The sequence below is a fragment of the Antechinus flavipes genome, chromosome 2 (genome assembly GCF_016432865.1).
Source record: "Antechinus flavipes isolate AdamAnt ecotype Samford, QLD, Australia chromosome 2, AdamAnt_v2, whole genome shotgun sequence".
Taxonomy (NCBI): domain Eukaryota; kingdom Metazoa; phylum Chordata; class Mammalia; order Dasyuromorphia; family Dasyuridae; genus Antechinus; species Antechinus flavipes.
The window spans coordinates 513,449,402-513,468,472 of record NC_067399.1 but is presented as its reverse complement, the minus strand read 5'-3'; the positions used below and the strand labels follow the sequence as shown (position 1 = coordinate 513,468,472).

Below are 19,071 nucleotides of genomic sequence, written 5' to 3'. Positions count from 1 at the left end.
CTATTAGTCTAGATGGATGTGGCAAGGGACATTCTCTAATCTGCTTTCTACTTCCATTCACAGGATCTCAAAAAATAGTCCTTCCTTTAGCTATTACACCAGGGAAAATTCAGTTATGATATCAAAAAAGACTTTCAAGCTGCCAGAAACTTACAGGATTATAAATTGTTAAAAACTGGTAATAATTCTTAGAAGTCATTGAATCTATTTCCCTGGAGAAAACTTTTAAAAATAAGAATAGGCATCCATCTGGAGCTATACAAATTGTTAGAAGCAAGAGAATGAAGGCTCTTGGGGGATAGTCATTTGTAGAATTTCTAGAATCATTTTCTGTATTTCACTTATCCATTCATACATTTGTTAACCTCTTATTCTGTGTAGTGCAATATTCTGTGCACCACTCTTTACTTCACCACTTACTTCTAGAGAAATAACTAGAAAGACACTGGACCAATAATCAGGAGAACTGGGTCCTTATTTAGTTACTTATTAGCAATTTACATGGAGTAAATTATTGAACTCTGGGACTCAGTTTCCTGATCTGTAAGACAAGAAAGTTGGATTAAATGATGTCTAATATTCTGTAATTCCAAAATATATTTTAAAAAATTGGTAGTGCTCTTCACATAGTTGACTTAAGACAAATATATATGGAATTTAATTGATCATCAGAATTTCCTCCTAATCATGATGATTCTATTCAATCTATTTGATCAAATTACTGAACACTCAAGATTGCTGTGGGGCAACTGCTCAGGGCACATGTTTAATAATTGCTTGGAAGCAGATATTGATGTGAACAAAAGCTGTTCAAAGCAGATATTGATGCAGACAATTAACATGCAACTTATGTAGAACCCAGACATTCAATTTTGCAGTCTACTTACAAGGGACAATGACCACTTTGCTTCCTTTCCCAAAAGTAAGTTTGTAGTCTCCTCCAGTTGCCCACTGTGGAATCATATACTACAAAAACTATTGTGCTTAAGTTCTAAAAAGCTCATTGGTGAGATGCAAAAAGATGCATAGTTTTTGGAAAATCTATCAGATTATCATTTCTCTTTTTGGTTTTGAGAGGAGGAATGGTTACTTACATTTTGAATCAGACCCCTTTGGCTTTTAGAGCATCCCAATGCTCTTTGCAGCATTGTAACATGGCCATTTATGGTGAGGAATTTCCAAATTGTACCCACAATGGCTCACCTTTATTTGGCTAAGTATGGTGTTCAGCCACAATGGTTCCAAATCATCACTCTGTGGCCAACGTGGTGATGAATCTCTTTGAATTTAGTCAAGCTGGTTTGGGAGATTGTACAATCCATACTTCAGGGTGCTTGCTAATGCTTATTTTTAAAAATAAGATTTCTACATTTCTCTTAAGATGTAGAATCCTAAGCTAGAGCTAGTGTTCTTGTAAATGTCTGGCAAAAGTCAGGAACCGAGGAGCTTACTTTTCTCCTTTAGTGACAACCAGATGGTGCCAAATAATTCCCAGATTCATAGTCTCATTTTCTCTCTGCAAAAAGCATTTGTCTCAAATGGCCATGGATGACAAGCCATCAATATGCCAGGGAAGCTTATGCCCTTTACCACCCTTTTCTCTTTCTTCTCTCCCTGTTCCCTAACCATAATAACAGCTTACTATATTCGGAAACAACCTTCTTAGGCATAGTAGAATAAGCAGAACCAGGAGAACAATGTGCATGATCGCTATAGTCATAAAAAGAATAACAATAAAAGACTTTAGAAACCTTGCCAACAAATTTACCAATCATGACTTAGGAGACATTATGGTAAAAGAGCTTTCTGACCCTAATCCTCAGAGATGTATTGGACCAGAGATGTTGGAAGAGGCATACATTTTCAGATGTGACTGGTATTGATTTGTTTTATTTGACTGTTTTTTCGATTCTGGGGATTGAGTGATGTTGTTGGAGAGAAATTTATTTTAGGGGTGGGCTGAATCTGTAAGAAGTGACAGTGTTATAGAATAAGAAAAGAATATCAGTAAAACAGTAAATAAACAAAAAAGAACAGAATATACTCCTTAACCCAGTGACTGAGTGACCAATCTTCACCTATTCAAATCTCAAGAATAACTATAAAAAATGAGCTAATAAAGCACAAGCTTAGGTAAAAATAACTAGGATTCCCTCAACCCCTGACCAAAGTAGAAGATAAGACACTTACTTTCATGGATCTGAAGCATGGTCCCACTCCCCCAAATAAGATTTCTAGTTCCAGTGTTTGCACTCTGGTTCAAAGCATTACAAAATACCTGCAACTTGGCATGATAAGATGGCTGCCTAAGTCCATCTTCCAAATTCACTATCACATCCCATATGCAAACTTATTTCATGGTTGCTTTATTCATGAAATAATGCCACTTTCTATGCCATTTTAAATCATAATAACACCTCCTAAATCCCCTCTCCCTCATTACACCAAATTCTTCCTCGTCGCTTCTTAAATGACTAAAATGTAATTTACCAAAGAGACTGTACCACAGTCACCCAGGCAAAGAGACTTATTTGTAGAATAGAAAAAGGAAGTATTATTCAGGAAACCTATTAGAACCCAGACCTGTTTTCCCCTGAGGCAAGGCACCTGTCCCAGTAGAATTTTACTGGCTTAGGATAGGAAGGGAGTTTTCTTTCAGTTTCTTAAGTGGCTAACAGGTCTGGAGGCCACAGAGGTGTGGTGGCAAATGTTGAACCTCATAGCTAAAGGAAGCAAGTTTCTTTTCCAGGCCTAATTGCCTGGAGGCATGCTCAGAAACCAATAAATAAAACTCCTTCCCAATATGTTCCCAATAATATCATTAGCTCTGCTTCTCCGTAAGAAAGACACAAGTAAACAGCCCCTAGACAACACAAAACTCCTTTATCAGTTGAAAGAGATTTCTTTTCATAATCCTCTCTTTGTTTGGAAAGTTTCCTTTATCATTTCTCTAAAACTCACATTAGGAGTATAGTTTCTCTCCCATGTGTGAGAATGTAACTTCTACCAGATATACACTCTAAAGGCAGTCTTTGCAATAAACCATCTCACACTACAATATTCATTCTTTCATATTTTCTCTCCATCTCTGAATCTTTCTGTCTCTGTCTCCCTTTTGCCTCTCTATCCCTTTGTCTTTCTTTCCTCTGCCCCAAAACTTCATCCTTCAACTTCTTGCTCTCCCTTCCCTATTGATCATAATATGAACTGAATAAAGATTACTCATAGGATTAGACTTATTAACTCAGCCAGATTTCAAGAGTGTTACCTAGAATTGTCTCAGTTGCTCCCAACTTCATTGCAGAAATATTTTTCTTCTTGGGTTTTTGGGGAGTGAAGCTGGGTGGATTAGAAAGGGTACATTACTCCTCCATCTCCACTCTCCCAAGAGCAGAGGAATAAAAAGAAATAACTCCTGCAAATTTCCTGAATGTTTAGATGTTTAATGAATGTTTAAATGGCATACTGTCATTGTATTGAAAGATTGGGGGCTAGGGCTTTAGTATTTGAGGAAACAATCATTAGGGAAAAGTATCCAAGGGTCCTTTAAAAATGGGTTGAAGGAGATGAGAAACTATTTTAAAGTCATAATTTGCCAAGGATTATCTCTGAGAGTTCTTAGTTTCCTGGCTCCTTTACCTCATTTTGACTTGTCATATAAATAAGACAAATGGGGAGATCGTAGGATTAGTGAAAACAGCACTACACTTAGATTCAGAGTTTTGTCTCCATTATCTACCATTGGGGTAATTTTAGGAAAGCTGCTTCTCCTCTCTGGGCTTCATAAAATAAGGATGTTGGATTTGGTCTGTAAGATTCTGTCTAAATCCTCCAATCCTGTATGTTTTGTCCAGTCATATGGAGTGCCCGAGCTGGACAGAATCCCAGGTCTTTTTCTCTACGCTACAGTGTTCTCGACATCTTGTCTGCTTCAATGGCTATATGAAGGTCACTGCTTTCAAACTGCTCCTAAGCTGCTTGGAACTTACAGAACAAGATAGTTATTTCTTTTTCTACATTAGTAATTCTACATCCTATTTGCATCAGTGCTTCAGAGAAGTCCAAGAGATTTTTTGATTTCCTGACTTCCTATTCATATGGGGTCCTGAATCATGGTCAGTTTTTAAAAGATTACAAATCTCACAGTTGAGATCAGAGATTCTACAAGAAGATAAGGGACAGCAGAGATAGAAAAATATAAGGAAGTGGCAAAAAGCTTAGAACATGGCAACTACTTATGTATGAAGTCTGGTATTGAAGCAGGATGTGCAGTGAACATGAACAAGAGCATCCATACTTACTTGGCAGCACTGTCACTTGGATCCCCTTCCAGAAAAATACTGGCCGTTTCCATAGCTCACATTCTGGGTCACTGCCTTACAAAAAAGCTAAGGTACCACCCACCATATCATAGGCTGGAATATGTTAAACTGTATCAAGAGTTTTAGTTCTCTGCCATCTAGATCCCTACAAGAAAAAAGAAGTTGATCCTGAAAACCAAAGCATTGTTTGTAATGAGTGATATCTAAAGATGAAAAAATGATGGCTTTAAATTTGTCCATCAAACCATCAGTGCTACTATGGGCTGTTATTTTTTCTTAATATCATGTTTATCTGCCCATAAATATAGATTCTAACTATTTCCTGGAAGTTCACAATTTTGTCAAAACACCACGAGAGAAAATTTGCTGTTTCTGTGACTTCCCAAACCAACACTAACTTTCCTGGTTTCATTCCCCAATATGTACTATCCTTCCTATTAATTAGAAAGGGATCTACTTGAGAATAAGGACTCTTTTTTTATATTTTTGTTTCCAGGGCTTAGCATAGTACTTGGTTCATAGATTTTTTTTCTATTCATTCAGGGCAAAGCATATCTCTATAAATTTGGACAGACATTACACCATTGATTTGCCTCATATCTCACATTTGGTGAAGACGGCATCATCTTTTCACTTAGACATGTCTTACTTTGCCAGGACTGAGGCAGAGTGAGAACATCTTCATCATCTTATACCGAGACATAAAATAAAAACACAAGTGTAGCACGACTTGGAGCCAACGTGTCCTTTTCTATATCTAAATAAGTTTCTTGGGTGACTCATGTACTTCTTGCTGCTTCATTTACTAGAGTAGTCCCCCATTCCTTATACTGGAGGGACATCTCAGGAGAGGATATAGGTCTTTCAGTTCTATTTTAAAAAGTTTTAAAATTAAATTATTTTTATTCTGTGCCCAAGGAAGAAGTACATAAAAATACTTTGAAAAACTGTAAAAGTATAATGAGAATATACAGTATTATCATAACTGTATAATATGCTATAAGGCCTAGCAATGATCTTGATTTTTCCATGTAGAGCTGACTGTTTACAAAATAGCTCCCTGAAACTGTCCAGAGACTGAATTTTTGTCACCTTTTGATAGCCTTAGTTAGATTAGTTAACATAAAATACAAAGAAGGACAAAAGACAGGTTCTGCTCCCAAGGAGTTCATAGTCTAATGAGAAAAACAACTTGCAAACAACTATATACAAACAAGGTATTGACAGGATATATTGGAGACAAAAGCAGAAAGGCACCATTTCTTTTTAGTTCTTACAATAATCTGACCCAAGGTTATATATAATACTAAATCTGAAAAATAGGTGTCTCTCACAGAATGTTTGTGAAGACTTACTATATTTCACCTCTATTGCACCCAAATCCCCTGACCTGACATAGTGTTATGAACATACCAAATTATTTGCTCCAATTTATTTCTTCTTTTAAATAAGATCTTATCTTTTATTAGGAATTTCTCCTTATACAAAATACAAGCCAGGTTGTCTCATAGAACTTACTTGTTTCAACAATCAGTCTCGTTCCTTTTCCAAAGGAAGCTTTGAAATTTCCTGTGCTTCCCACAGTGATTTTTACTGCAACAAAATAGGCAATTTCATTCCTCCCTTTCTACTTATACACCACAGCTAGGGAGCTGGCCCTTTTATGGGAAGTAAGGTTTGAGAGAAGAAACTATTAATAAGTAGTATTTTTAAACATTTCCTTTGTGAGATATATTTAGGTTTTTGGGGAAGTCTACAGTATCCTATTAACATATGTCCTTCGCTGTTCCCATCTTGTTTCTTTCTCAGTCAGGATTTTTTTGTGTCTCTATACTAGCTATCAAAGTAATATCCCTCATATCATCTAACCTCTTCATCTATATTTTTGATGGTTAGAGCTTCCTTTTTTAAATATTATTTTATATTTTCCCAATTACATGTAAAGTTATTTTTTACGATTCATTTTTAAAATAAAATTTTGAGTTCTAAATTTTTCCCTTCCTCTCCCTTCCCTTCTTCCCAAGAGGCTAAATCTTTCAATGTTTCAGGTCTTCATTCTCAGTATAAGAAACTGTTTCACCTCAGGATGGTCAGGGATCTATGATTATGAATATCCCATGTCTTTGGATCTATACGAAGAAATGACTTGTATATGATTTACTCACTGGAGGACACCCAGAGCCGTGTCCCTCTCCCGAAGGTCAATCCTTTTATGCCAGCATTCCCACTGTGTCACAAGACTTTACAGAAACTCCTTAGAAGTGCAGAGGCATTTTTGATTCCCTGTATTTAACTTCTAACCAGTTATTTGGGTTTCTTCTTTGATTCAAGGAAAGCAATTTAATGAAAAATGACAAAAGCTGCAAGTATAGTTATTGTACAAGTAAGTTCTACAAGGCTTGAGGTACAGGAAAGTCTGATCTTTGGGAGAGGAACACAGAAAAAGGGAGACAGCTCCTGTTCTAAAGGGATCCTTTAGAAATATTAGAGGCATGAGGCAACATTTCTCAGTGATCTTATTGATGAAAAAACTAAAGATAGTCTAAAATAATTCATATACAATATATACAATTAAGATTTTCAAGGGGATTCACAAACATTCTTTATCACATTTGATCTGCGTGACAAGTTAGATAGTGCAAGTGGTAGAAGCTGAAAAAGTTCTGGTTTTGGATTCCAAAGTCCTACATTAAAATTCTTCTGAGTCTCAGTTCTTTATTTGTAAATGGGGGTGCTTGCCTTCATGGCTTCTGAAAGTTTCCCTTATAGATCTATGACCTTATGATGATGACTTTTTTGATTTATACATTTTACAAATGGGTAAACTAAAACTAAGAGAGACAGTGATCATGTGCTTTATCCAAGGTCATACAGTTATTAATTGTCATGGATTTAGTATGTGCCAGGCATTGTTCTGGTCACTAGGGAATATAAAACCAAAAATCTTCACTGAAATTCTTTTTAATTATTTTCTTTGCTTTGGGATGTGGTACCCTCTTGTCTAGGAAATAACTATAAAGTTTCTTGTCTTGAGTGACAGAAACACTGGGAAAACTTTGAGGCAAATTATTAGTTATAAACTCTTAAGACTATTTCCCTTGTTAATTGTATGAGTTTGGGCAAGCCATTTAATTTCTATAGACCTCAATTTATTCATTTTTAAAATGAGGTTTTTGGATGAAATGGCCTCTAAAACCTCTTCTAACTTTAAAATTTTATGATACTATGATTTAAAATCCTAAGGCAGCTTTGAAATCATCTTTATTGATATGAAAACGGATGCCCAAAGAGCTTAAGTAATTTTCCTAAGATCTCATAGCTTTCTAATAGTGGAACAGGGACCACAAACTTAAGTCTAGTTCTCAATAATCATTGGCCATCTCCAATTATTCTGATTCTGGCCACTGGACCCAGATATCTCTGGAGGAGAAAGTGTGGCTGGTGACTTTGCACAGACCTCCTTCATTTAAAGCATGCACATTATAGCATCACCTCCCTGATGTCATGGTCCTTATCAAGAATGAAGGACAAACAACAGATCCCCAACTCTCTCTCCTCTTTCTACTCTAATTTTGCTTCTCTCCCTTCATCCCCAGTTCTTTTCTTGTCAGAAATACTGATGATGTCCAACACACTGATCAGCTTCTCTAGCCATCTCCTCTGGGGCTCAGTTCTATTTTTTTTTCAGATTTCTAATTATGGGGCTTCCCTCAGAGCCTCTTGAGAAAAAACTCTGCAGTGTGATAATGTCTACATCCCAAAGAAAAATAATTCTGGATAATTATTTTATTTTTTCCCTTCATCTCATATTTTTTGGTGTCACCATTCTTAGTAATTCGATAAGATTAAAAGGAAAAGTTTCTGTAAACCTGAAAAGGCTTTATAAATGAGTTACAATAATATAATTATTTAATTAAAACAAGACAGTTTTCTTCCCCCCAAAATCCTATTGTGTCCATCTGATTTTGATACTTACTTGGTTTCACTCTCAGTTGTGTCCCTGTCCCAAAAGTGAGTTTGGTTCCTCCTCCCCCGTAAGTCACACAGTGATTGATATTATATGATAAACCCTCTGCTTGGTATCTCATCTAATTTCCTGTTTTTGCTATCTTTCTCACCCCTTGAATTAGGGGATATTAAAGACTTTAAAATGGAATTATTTGTCTGATTGCACAGACGAAGAAAAAATGTCTCTCTCCTGACCTTCCACAATGAAATAATCTATATTACCTTTACACGCTCCTTGAATTTACTGAATAATTCAGTTACAATTTCAGCTCACCCTGACTACAGAGACCTAGCTTCTATGGTAGATTTAGGTAGAATGACTTTTGATTATCCTCCTCTGTGAAAGGAGACCCTGTGGCTATATGGAACAGATTATCCACATCTCCAGTTAATAGGAGGCAAGGAAGGGATAGAAGGAAGATAATGACTGAGAGAGGTAGTAATCCAGATAATAAACATCAAACACTTTTTGCTGGAATTTTTTGGCTGTTTCAGATAAAATAGTTTGATGACTTAATTATTTTGGTTCAAGGTTTTTGATCTATTTCAACTTGACCAAAGAGACTTGGTCCTATTAGCTTTTCTTCATATAGCCACTTTCAAAGTCTCAATGTCACATTTAAGGGAAACGGCAACCAATTCTGTCAAACAGAGGTCCAGAGCTTACCTGGAGAGATAAGGAGCTTGGTTCCCTTTCCAAAGATGAGCTTATTAAATCCAGTGTCTCACCGTGAATCAACACTCTACAAAATGGCCCTGGATATTTGTAGCTAACTGAAGGTTAGATCGCATGATTTCTAAGCTCCTTTCCAAATTTTAGGAACTAATTAAGTTGAAATTCCATTCCAGAGAAAGCCTTGAGGACTCATATATTTTGAGGCATTTAGTTTGAAGGGCATAAATCTGGAAAAGGGGCCGAGAGAGGAAGATCCTGCTCCGGGTCTTAGTGGGATTTTAGCTACAGGAATAAGCAGTTTGGCACAATATAAAAACACTAGAAGAACTCAAAAGATGTGGGTTCAAGTGCCAATTGTATCAAATCATAATCCCATATTCTAAGTCACAATCTTTCTGAACCTCAGTTTCCTCATCAGTAAAATGGGAATAATTTTTTTGGCTCTTTACCTCACAAGGATGTGGCAAGGATACAAAGTATTATGATTACTGTAAGAGGCAGTTTGCATGATGAATATAAAATGGGCTCTGGAGTCAGGAATATCAAAGCTTCTGGCTCATCCCAACTGGATGATGATGGACTAATGAGCTAACCTCTCACTGCCCCTGGAAAATCTCTAAATCTCTAGATTGCATAGAAGTACCCTATTTTTATCAGTGGAAGTTGTTTTTGTACTGGGAGTTGCTTACTCTGTTAAAGTAAATCACAAGTCTAGACCACCCTATCAAAAAAATCAGAATAAAAATACTTGTGCTGTAGCCAGACTTCAAACCTCCATACCAAAGATCCAAATTGATTTACTAATACATGCACCAGGAAGAAATTCCAGCCTAAATTCATGCTTTCCACAATTCCAAACTTAAATGGTCTGACAAAGAGTCTGGTCCCTTTTTCATAAACCCCGAATTGGTTTCCATCTCTCTCTCTCTCTCTCTCTCTCTCTCTCTCTCTCTCTCTCTCTCTCTCTCTCTCACACACACACACACACACACACAATATGTTATATAATGTGGCAAAAATATGAACGACTCTCCATAGTCTGTCTCTCTTTGAGAACCAGAAGCATAATCCTTTTGCCTACAGAGATGACCACAAAGGGATTTTCCTTTATCTCATGGATAACACACAGTTCATTTAACTCAATTACAAGTTTGGAACATTTGCTGAACAACACTCATACCACTGTACCACAATGCTTTCCCTCTTGGAGGGCTAGCATAATCTGTTTGAGAAAGATTAAGTCTGGTTTTACCTGGAGGTTTTGGAATGGAAGAAATGATATCTGAAAGTTTCTTTCTCCCTTCTTAGTCCTAAAACTCATTGCTAATTAGAAATGGAAAATACTCATTAGTTGATTTCTCTTGTATCCATCTACTCTTGTAATTGTTCCTCTAAGGCTCAATTCACTTCAAGTCTCTAGTGCGGGGCTTTCTTTTGGGACATCTTGGGAAAGACTTCCCAGTTTCATAATGTCTCCTCATATAAAAGTATGCTTATTCATTTTTTATTTATTTGCATCCCATTTCTTTAAGTGAAATTATTCTTTAAAATGTCGTAAGGTCACAATATACCCATAATTTAAACACAGTGATAACTCTATTTTCTTCTCTTCAAATCACTTAATTTCTCCCTAATTCCAGTACTTACATGGCTTCACACTGAGCTGTGTTCCTGTCCCAAAGATGAGCTTAGATATGGTCCCATCATTCACACAATGATTGATGCTATATTATAAACTCTTTTCCTCTTTCCTGATTATGCCTTGTTGAAAAGTAAATAAGATTCTCCCTTTTCTGAACTTGCCTAGATAGAGAAAGTATCCTCTCTACTCCTTAAAAGAATACAATCCAAATTCCTCTCTATATTGCTGGAATAATTCAATTATGCTTCAGTTCATTTTGGCTGTAGAAACTTGGCTTCTGTGGGATTTTAAGTTGACTGACTTTTGATTGCCTTCATCTGCAAAAAGGTATCCTGTATGTTCATAATGAAATTTTTTTGCTTTAATGTTCTTGATCTGGCTCCCCACTCTGTGTTGTTGTTGCCATTTTATTTCTTCTATTGACCATTTTACCAAAGTAAGCCTATGGAAAACTCTAAAGAAGATCAATTCAGATCAATCTGTGGAGGGCACTTTTAAAAAATGTGGATGACAGATAGAGAATGGGCAGAACATTTCTGGGGAAACTAGGAGCTTGACCCTTTCCCAAGGATTAGTTTGTTAAATCTTAAATTCATACCAGGCATGGCACAATCTCCTAAAAATGACCCCTGGATTTTGCTATAATTCTCTTGAACTGTGTAATGGTGAATTTAGAATCCCAAGCAAAGTCATTGAAATTCCTGTGGCTCAAGGCACTTAGTTTGAAGAGAAGAAAGAGCTGAGGAAAAAGATCTACAATGTTCTATCCTGGTTTCTACTGAAATAGGAGTTCAATTGAGAAGAAGCATGATATAATGGAAAGAGTTTTGGGTTTAGAGTCAGAAGACCAAGCTTGATTCTAGTCTTAACACTGCCACTTACTAGCCTTGAAACCTCAGGAAAGATATGACCTTTCTGAGACCCAGAATCCTCATCTATAAAATGAGGAATAATAATAAAATTTTACTATCCACCTTACAAGAATACGGTCCCTATCATGTGGTTCTTACTAGGAGATCATGTATATGAAAGCACTTTAAAATTATAAACTATTTTTCACAAACAAAATCTGGTTATTAATAATAATTAGAATAACAACTCTTATTCTAGACTCAGACACCAAACTTCCACTTTAAACATCTCCTTTCCATTATTTCCTGAAAAAAAATATAAATTAGCTGCTCAAATTCCAATTTTGGATAGTCAATGACAACATTCCTGCCACAATACTTTCTCTTGGAGAGATTACCCCCATCTTTCCTGAATCTTTTTGAGATGGATTAAGTTCAGGTTTCTGTGGAAGTTTGGGAATGGATAACTGATCTCTGGTATTTGCTTCTCTCTTAGCCCTAGAATCCTTTGCTAATTAGGAATAGAAAAGGCTTATTAGGCGAGTTTCCACATATCTGTCTATTGCTCCAGTTTTTTCTCTCTTAGGTTCAATTTAGTTCAAGTCTCTAGTGATGGGGCTTCCATTTAAACATTGTAGGGAAATATTTTAGTTTAATAACGTCTTACTTTTCAGGAAAAACTATTTAGCACACACCTACATTTGAATCCTGTCTCAGACACTTGCTAGAGTTATTTATCTTCCTCTTACCCAGTTTCCTCATCTGAGTAAAAAGAACTTTAGACTTAATGACCTCTAAGCTTTCAACTTATGATCTTAAATTCTCTCCTATTTGACACCATTTCTCCTGGTGCCATCATTCTTACTCAGTACTCATTATGTATCCATAAATAAAACAATGACAGAAGGAAAGCAGGTTACTAGGGAGACATCTTTGTATAAAAAAAATAAACACAAGTAATACAAAATCTATTCCCAATCCTCTAGTTTACCACCTTCAAATCTCTTAGTTTCTGATGCTGCTACTTACTTGGTTTCACTCTCAGCTGTGTCCCTTTCCCAAAGGTGAGTTTAGTGTTTGCTCCCCCATAATTTACACAGTGATTCATGCTAATATTATAACCCCTTCTCGCCTCTTGCAACCTCAAGCTGTTTCCTGCTTTTACCCTTTTTATTTAGGAAACGTTCAATTCTTAATAAGACTATTTTTGACCTGACTTAGGTGAATAAAAAGTATTCTTTTTCTCCAGTAAACAAACCATATTCTCTTCCTACATTGTCCAAATGCACTGAATAATTTAGTTATGCTTCAGTTCATTTTGGCCCTGGAGACATGGCTTCTATAGGGATTGAGGCTGAAGGACTTCTGACTGTTTTTCTCTGTGAAGTGGGAATCTGAAGCCGAATGGAACAGACCATCACATCTTCACAGCTAAAAGGAGTAGGAGTGATCAGAAAAAAGATAATATCTGAAGGAAGGCAATAATTCAGATAATAAATGCCAAATTAACTTTCCTTGAATTTCCTGGGCATTTTAAAGCTAAGGGTAATTTGGTGCCTTAATTATACTGCATTAGGATTTTCCCCTTCCATGTTATGTTCTAGTCATAGAAATTTACTCCTATTGCCTTTTTTTGTCCTTGCCATTGGTTTATTCAAAATATTCTTCCTGTGAATGTTCAGAATCATTTTCAAAGGTTAACTGATAAGATAGGATAATACAGATCCATAGACTTAAATCCAGAAAAAAACTTTAAAAATCCTGAACAGCTACAAAGCAAAGGAGACAAAATTCCTCGGGGAAACTAGAAATTGTAACTGTTCGTCACTTTTTTTTAAAGTCTCTCTCTGTTGGTTCAGCATCACTATCATAGATGACAACCAATTTAGGTGCTTAGAGAGTATGCTAAGAAACTTTCAAGAGAAGTAAGGGAGATAAAAAACTTACTTGGAGATACTAGGAGCTTGGTTCCCTTTCCAAAAATGAGTTTGTTAATACCTTGAGTTTGCACTATGATACAACCCTCTACAAAATAACTACTGGGGCGGGGGGGAGGGGGGAGTGGTAGCTAGATGGCTCAGTGGATAGAGTGCTAGGTCTGGAATCAAGAAGACCCTAATTCATATATGATTTTAGACATTTAGTATGTGAGCTGACCCAGTTACTTAATTCTGTCTGCCTCAGTTTCCTCATCGGTTAAATAGGTTAGAGAAGGAAATGAAACTATTCCAGTATCTTTGTCTTGAAAACTTCAAATGAAGTCCTGAAGAGCTGGACATAACTAAAATGACTGAACAACCACCACCACAACATAGACAAAATAATGCAAGTGAAACAACAGGCACCTATGTAGCTTAAGATATTTAGCATGAGAATAGATAAAATTGGAGAGAGAGTATAAGAGAAAAATCCTGCCCTGATGAAAGGAAGATTTCAGGTACACTGAAATTAACACCAATTGCTAGAGTAAAACTTTAATTTGCTAAAGATCTCAGGTTTTTTTTTTAATCATTACATAAAGTAGGAATACATCTTAGCCTAAAATAATTCTTTTCTATCATTTCAACGACACCCAACTTACTTGGTCTCACAAAGAGTCTGGTCCCTTTCCCAAAAGTCCATATATAACTTCCAATATTCACACAATGTTTCTTACTCTGACAAAAACACCTATTTTCTTCCTCTCTTTGATGGCTGGGGATGGATATAGCTCTTCTGCTTACAGAAATGATCATATGTTGACTATGTTTTCCATTTGGATAACACAAAGCTCATTTGGCTTGAAGACAAAGTTGTGAAATTCACCAAACAACATTTATATTTGTTTGTATTTGCTTCTGTCCCTAGACCTATCATGTTCTTTCTTACTTTCTTTGCTTCTTTTTATTTCTGTTCATTTTTATCTGGCCTACCTTTGTACTATATTCTAACTCGCAATCTCTCTTTAAGGTTCCTGTCAAATTTCCTCTTAATTTTAGCTTCAATGAATCTGAAACTCTACTATAAATCACTTTCAGGTAATTATGAACATTAAATCTTTTCCCTTTCAGCTAACTCTTTATGTCATACTCAGTTATAGACTTGTGATTTAATTGGCCTTATTGATAATAAACTGATAAAATAAGCTGAATTTATTCTCAAAATACATTTCTCTTTGGTAAAAGCATTCAGCTGGTAAGACACATGTATATATACATATACACACATATATATGTATGTTCATGGATTTATACACACATACATAAAGAAGAAAGCAAAGCTTAAAATACAAAAATATAAATATATATTACATATATCAGAACACCTTTTTTCCCCCTAAATGCATTCATATAGACACACAAATGTATTAGAATAGTTTCTATTCTGTAGATATATCTGCACTTGCACACATGCAAATGTAGATACATACATGTACATATGTGTGTGTGTATGTGTGTATATATATATATATATATATATATACACATACACATACACACACACACAAACAGTTTTTGTGCTTGTCAGATTTGATCCTCTATAGCTTTCTTCTTTCCTCTGTTACCTCGATAGCTCTGGGATGGGCATTAATTTTTTGTTTTCTGCTCTATTTAGAGAGAACACAACTAGGACAATAAAACGTTATTGAATCTTAAAAGGAAAGTAATAACAATAAGTCACATTTCTTTGGCACTTTGTAAACCTTGGAGAGCTGCCCTCACAATAACCCAGTGAAATAGGCAGTATAAATATTTTACTTTAAATGGAGGTCCCTAAACAGAAACAGAACAGCCACTTGTTTATTATGTTGTAGAGATCCCTTTCTGGATATGTGATAGACTACATGATCACTGTGCCCCTTTCCAATTTTAATATTTTGATTCTATTAGAACCATCTTATAGAAGAAACTGGAGCTCAAAGAGTTTAAGTGATTTGTCCAGGCAATAATACAAAATTCTCTGGGATGTGAAGGCAGAACCTGGGATTCAGATCCCAGCTTTGCTAAACTAATACAAGAGTGGATCAGATTTGAGATTCAAAAACAAGTGCCCTACTCTTAGTCTGGCCCTAACTCTGTTTAACCTTTTTTTAGCTTTATTTCTCGTCTTCTCCCTCTCCCTTTCCCTCTCTCATCACCTCTCTCTTTCTCTCCCCTTAAATAAACTCTCAAGCAAACAAATAAATATTGGAATAATGTTTAGGGAACTAGACTAACCTGAAATAATTTGGAGTCTTGTTCCAGTTCCAAATGTGAGTTTGTTGGCTGTATAATCCACACTGTGATATAGTCTTTAACAAAATGGCTTACCTTTGCCTGACACTTTCATTTGAATAACTGACTATACGATTGACAAACATTTAAAAACTTCTTACCATTATCAGTAACAAAGTTTTTAGGGAGGATCCACTTAAAGTTCATTTGGGATGTTCAAAGAGCAATATTTTTGTTGGAATTTTTGACCCATATATCTAGGTTCTCAAATTTTCATTCACAGGTGGCACACTACCTAACATTATCAAATAATATCACAATCAGCCATTTTTTTTTCTGATGACCAAAATTTCTTTGCCTACAAGGCAGAATAGAAATGGGAAGGCTCCAAAATTCTCTCTCTCTCTCTTCAGAGCAAAATTTTTGTTATGGGTATCCCAGGGATCTGTTACAATGTTATTATGCTATGTAGAATCATAAGAGACTTAGAGATGAGATCTAGGTCAATTTTCTTATTTTTTACATCAGAATCCTGAGTCTCAGAAATTCAGACTTGCTCATGACACTCAGGTAGTAAATAGCAGAGCTAGAGATTCATACCCAGGTGGGTGATCTGACTGTAGAGCTATCATTGCTTTTTCTATGATTGTTTCACTTCACTATGGACCTTTGCATCCTTCACAATCCACTTTTTCAGACTCTGTATCTTATCTGCTTTCTTAATTGATCCATAGTTATCATTTTTTCTATTTTTTCCTATATCTGAATTTCTGTGTCTCTGTAAATCATCAGTTTCTTGATATATGAGCCTTATAAACACTGGACTAAATTTAGTTAGCCTAAGTAGCCATATTAATCTCTCCTATTTCAGTGACATATCTGTTTATTGGGTCTTATTGATAATCTTGTTCCATAACCAAAGATCAGTCTAACATAATTCACAGTGCTGTACCTCTATTAAAAAGGCCTCAGCTTCCTTAATAACATATTAAAGTCTTTTTCATGTTCTTGTTCTCCACCTCATTGAGGCTTCTGCTGGGATAATTACCCCCTTACTAGAATTAGGACTAAATAGTGGGAACCAACTTATGAGGGTCTGCTTACAAAGTAAGCTTGGTAAGAATGCCCAGAGAAGCTTGGAAAATGTTGGTAGGATATTCTTCTGAAAACTATGCCATTCTTTGTGCCAGTAATATTTGAGAAATTCCCCAGAAAATTCTCTTTCAGGATGCCATTTCTCACATTTTATTTTATGCAGAGATCAACACATGTGCACAATCTCCTCCTAGTATTATTTGATGAACTAGTTTGGCTGTGTGTGATATATACACACATATACACATATAAACATAATATACAAATATATGTATGTTTTTCCATAATTTTTTTTGGTAGAAGGAGGTAGGAATATATATGTGTGTGTGTGTAGTTATAGTATCCCTGATGTGGAAGGGATTAGAAAACAGTAAGATTTTTTTTCTTTTTCCTTTTTATGACCTTTTATTTTTGACTTAATATCTACTGCTCCTCCAGCCAAAGGAGAAAGATTTGGTTGCTTATATGATTTCAAAGGACAAGATTGGTATAACTATACTGTCATCACTGATAAGCAGAGGGCATACTTACTAGGATTCACTAGCAGAGTAGTTCCTTTCCCAAAGTTGAGATTATATCCTTGAGAATTTACACAGTGACTCAAGGTACTACAAATACTCCATGAAGAACCTTATGCTACCTGTCTTGCCTTTGAAGTTTTAATAACCATCACACTTTGTCTTCAACCTGCTCCAATAAAGCTCTGAATATCTTCTATATCACAATTATATAAATGAAGAATTCTCTGTCAAAGACCAGCCTTGCTAAATATGGAGAACATTTTTGTTGGGGGAAAGGCAATAATATTTTTAAAAGTGACTTTGGGGTGTTGGTAGTGGGTAAACTGGGTGAATGTGGGGCAAGCTATTTATGGCATATTGAAATAGAAGAAAATGCCAACAAGAAGTATTATAAAATATATTGGTAAGAAGGAATAATTCGCTATGATAAAGTAGGATTCTCCGAGTGAAGAAGAACTCAATCTTTGCTCCTCACAAATCAGTTTCCAAACAAACAATATCTCAACCAATCAGTGAACCAATAAGTTTTTCTAAGGTATTAGAGAGGTCTTATTCCTTGTGAAACTAGCATTATGGATTTCATGGCAAATCTTGGACAGTATTTAAACGATTTCAATCTAGTCTGCTTGGTTTAGCAAGACTTCTTTACTACTTCTTGGAATAACTAAGGAAATTCTGTATTCAACATAATACTTACTCAACTCAACTTGTACAAAAGTACCATGTCCAAAAAACAGCTTTCCTGTATTCGTATTCACACAGTGATCTGTAACTCAACAAAAACCAATAGCTGCCTCATTTTCAAACACAGTGATTTTTCTAAGAGTCCTAGCTGATAGCATCTGATCTAACATTAGGCATCTATCTCTGCAGATTCATTAAAATATGGAATTTCCAGTGATCTTGGAATGAAAAAAATGACCCAGGGGTCAATTTCAATTCATCTACACTTCTGCCTCCACATAAAACTTTTTCTAAACTACCTTGGACAGATATATGTTTAGGGATCTCAGGAAAAAAGATAATATAACTTCTCTTGGTTATCTGTATAAGTTTATATTCCCTGAAGTTATCCTCTAAGATAAATTCTTTGTAAGGTAAAAGCCTATTTCAGCTTGCTCATCATTTTGTTGAGTAGCCTTAAAGATGACTTAAAATTTTTTAAAAATGGAATTCTTTTGGATCATTGGTGATCATTTCTTTCCTTATGCATTCACTTTCTATTCCATGATATTTGGAAATATCTGTGATTGCATTGGAATAGGGATTCCCTTCACCAATGTAGGCTATAATTCTAACATGTATGTTACCATGAGGCATTATAGAAGAAAAAAAAATCTACTGGCCAAATCTCTGGATTTGGCTGAATGAAGCAAAGATGGAAAAGTTATGCAAGTTCTGTTACTATGGTCATAATTAGCCTTTTTAACTTGGGAGGCTCAAAACCTTGGGTCTTTTTATATGACTTTGATCCCTTCATCCTTCTGAACCAATTTGTGTTACTACTCAGATGAAGAGATCCCTCCCTTAATTCATTTGGATCATTTCTGGGACAATCAGAAGAAAGACTTGGAGATATGGAAACGCTTTTGTTTCCTAATAATGAAGGCTAGAAATAATATGTGATATGATATACTATACTGGTAGTTGTAAACTGAGATAACTTGCTATGCCATAATAAGGCATAAAATCAGTATTTTAGTGGAAGGCATTTCCTATGTTATTATATTTAAAAGACAACTTATAAGCACTCACACTTATAC

The 19,071-nt window shown here is 35.6% G+C and overlaps 1 gene segment (V, D, J or C); it reads right to left on the bottom strand.

Annotated features, from left to right (window-relative positions):
• The window catches only part of LOC127551023 (T cell receptor alpha chain constant-like), a 38,039-nt gene that overhangs the window by 10,972 nt on the left and 7,996 nt on the right, over window positions 1–19,071 (bottom strand).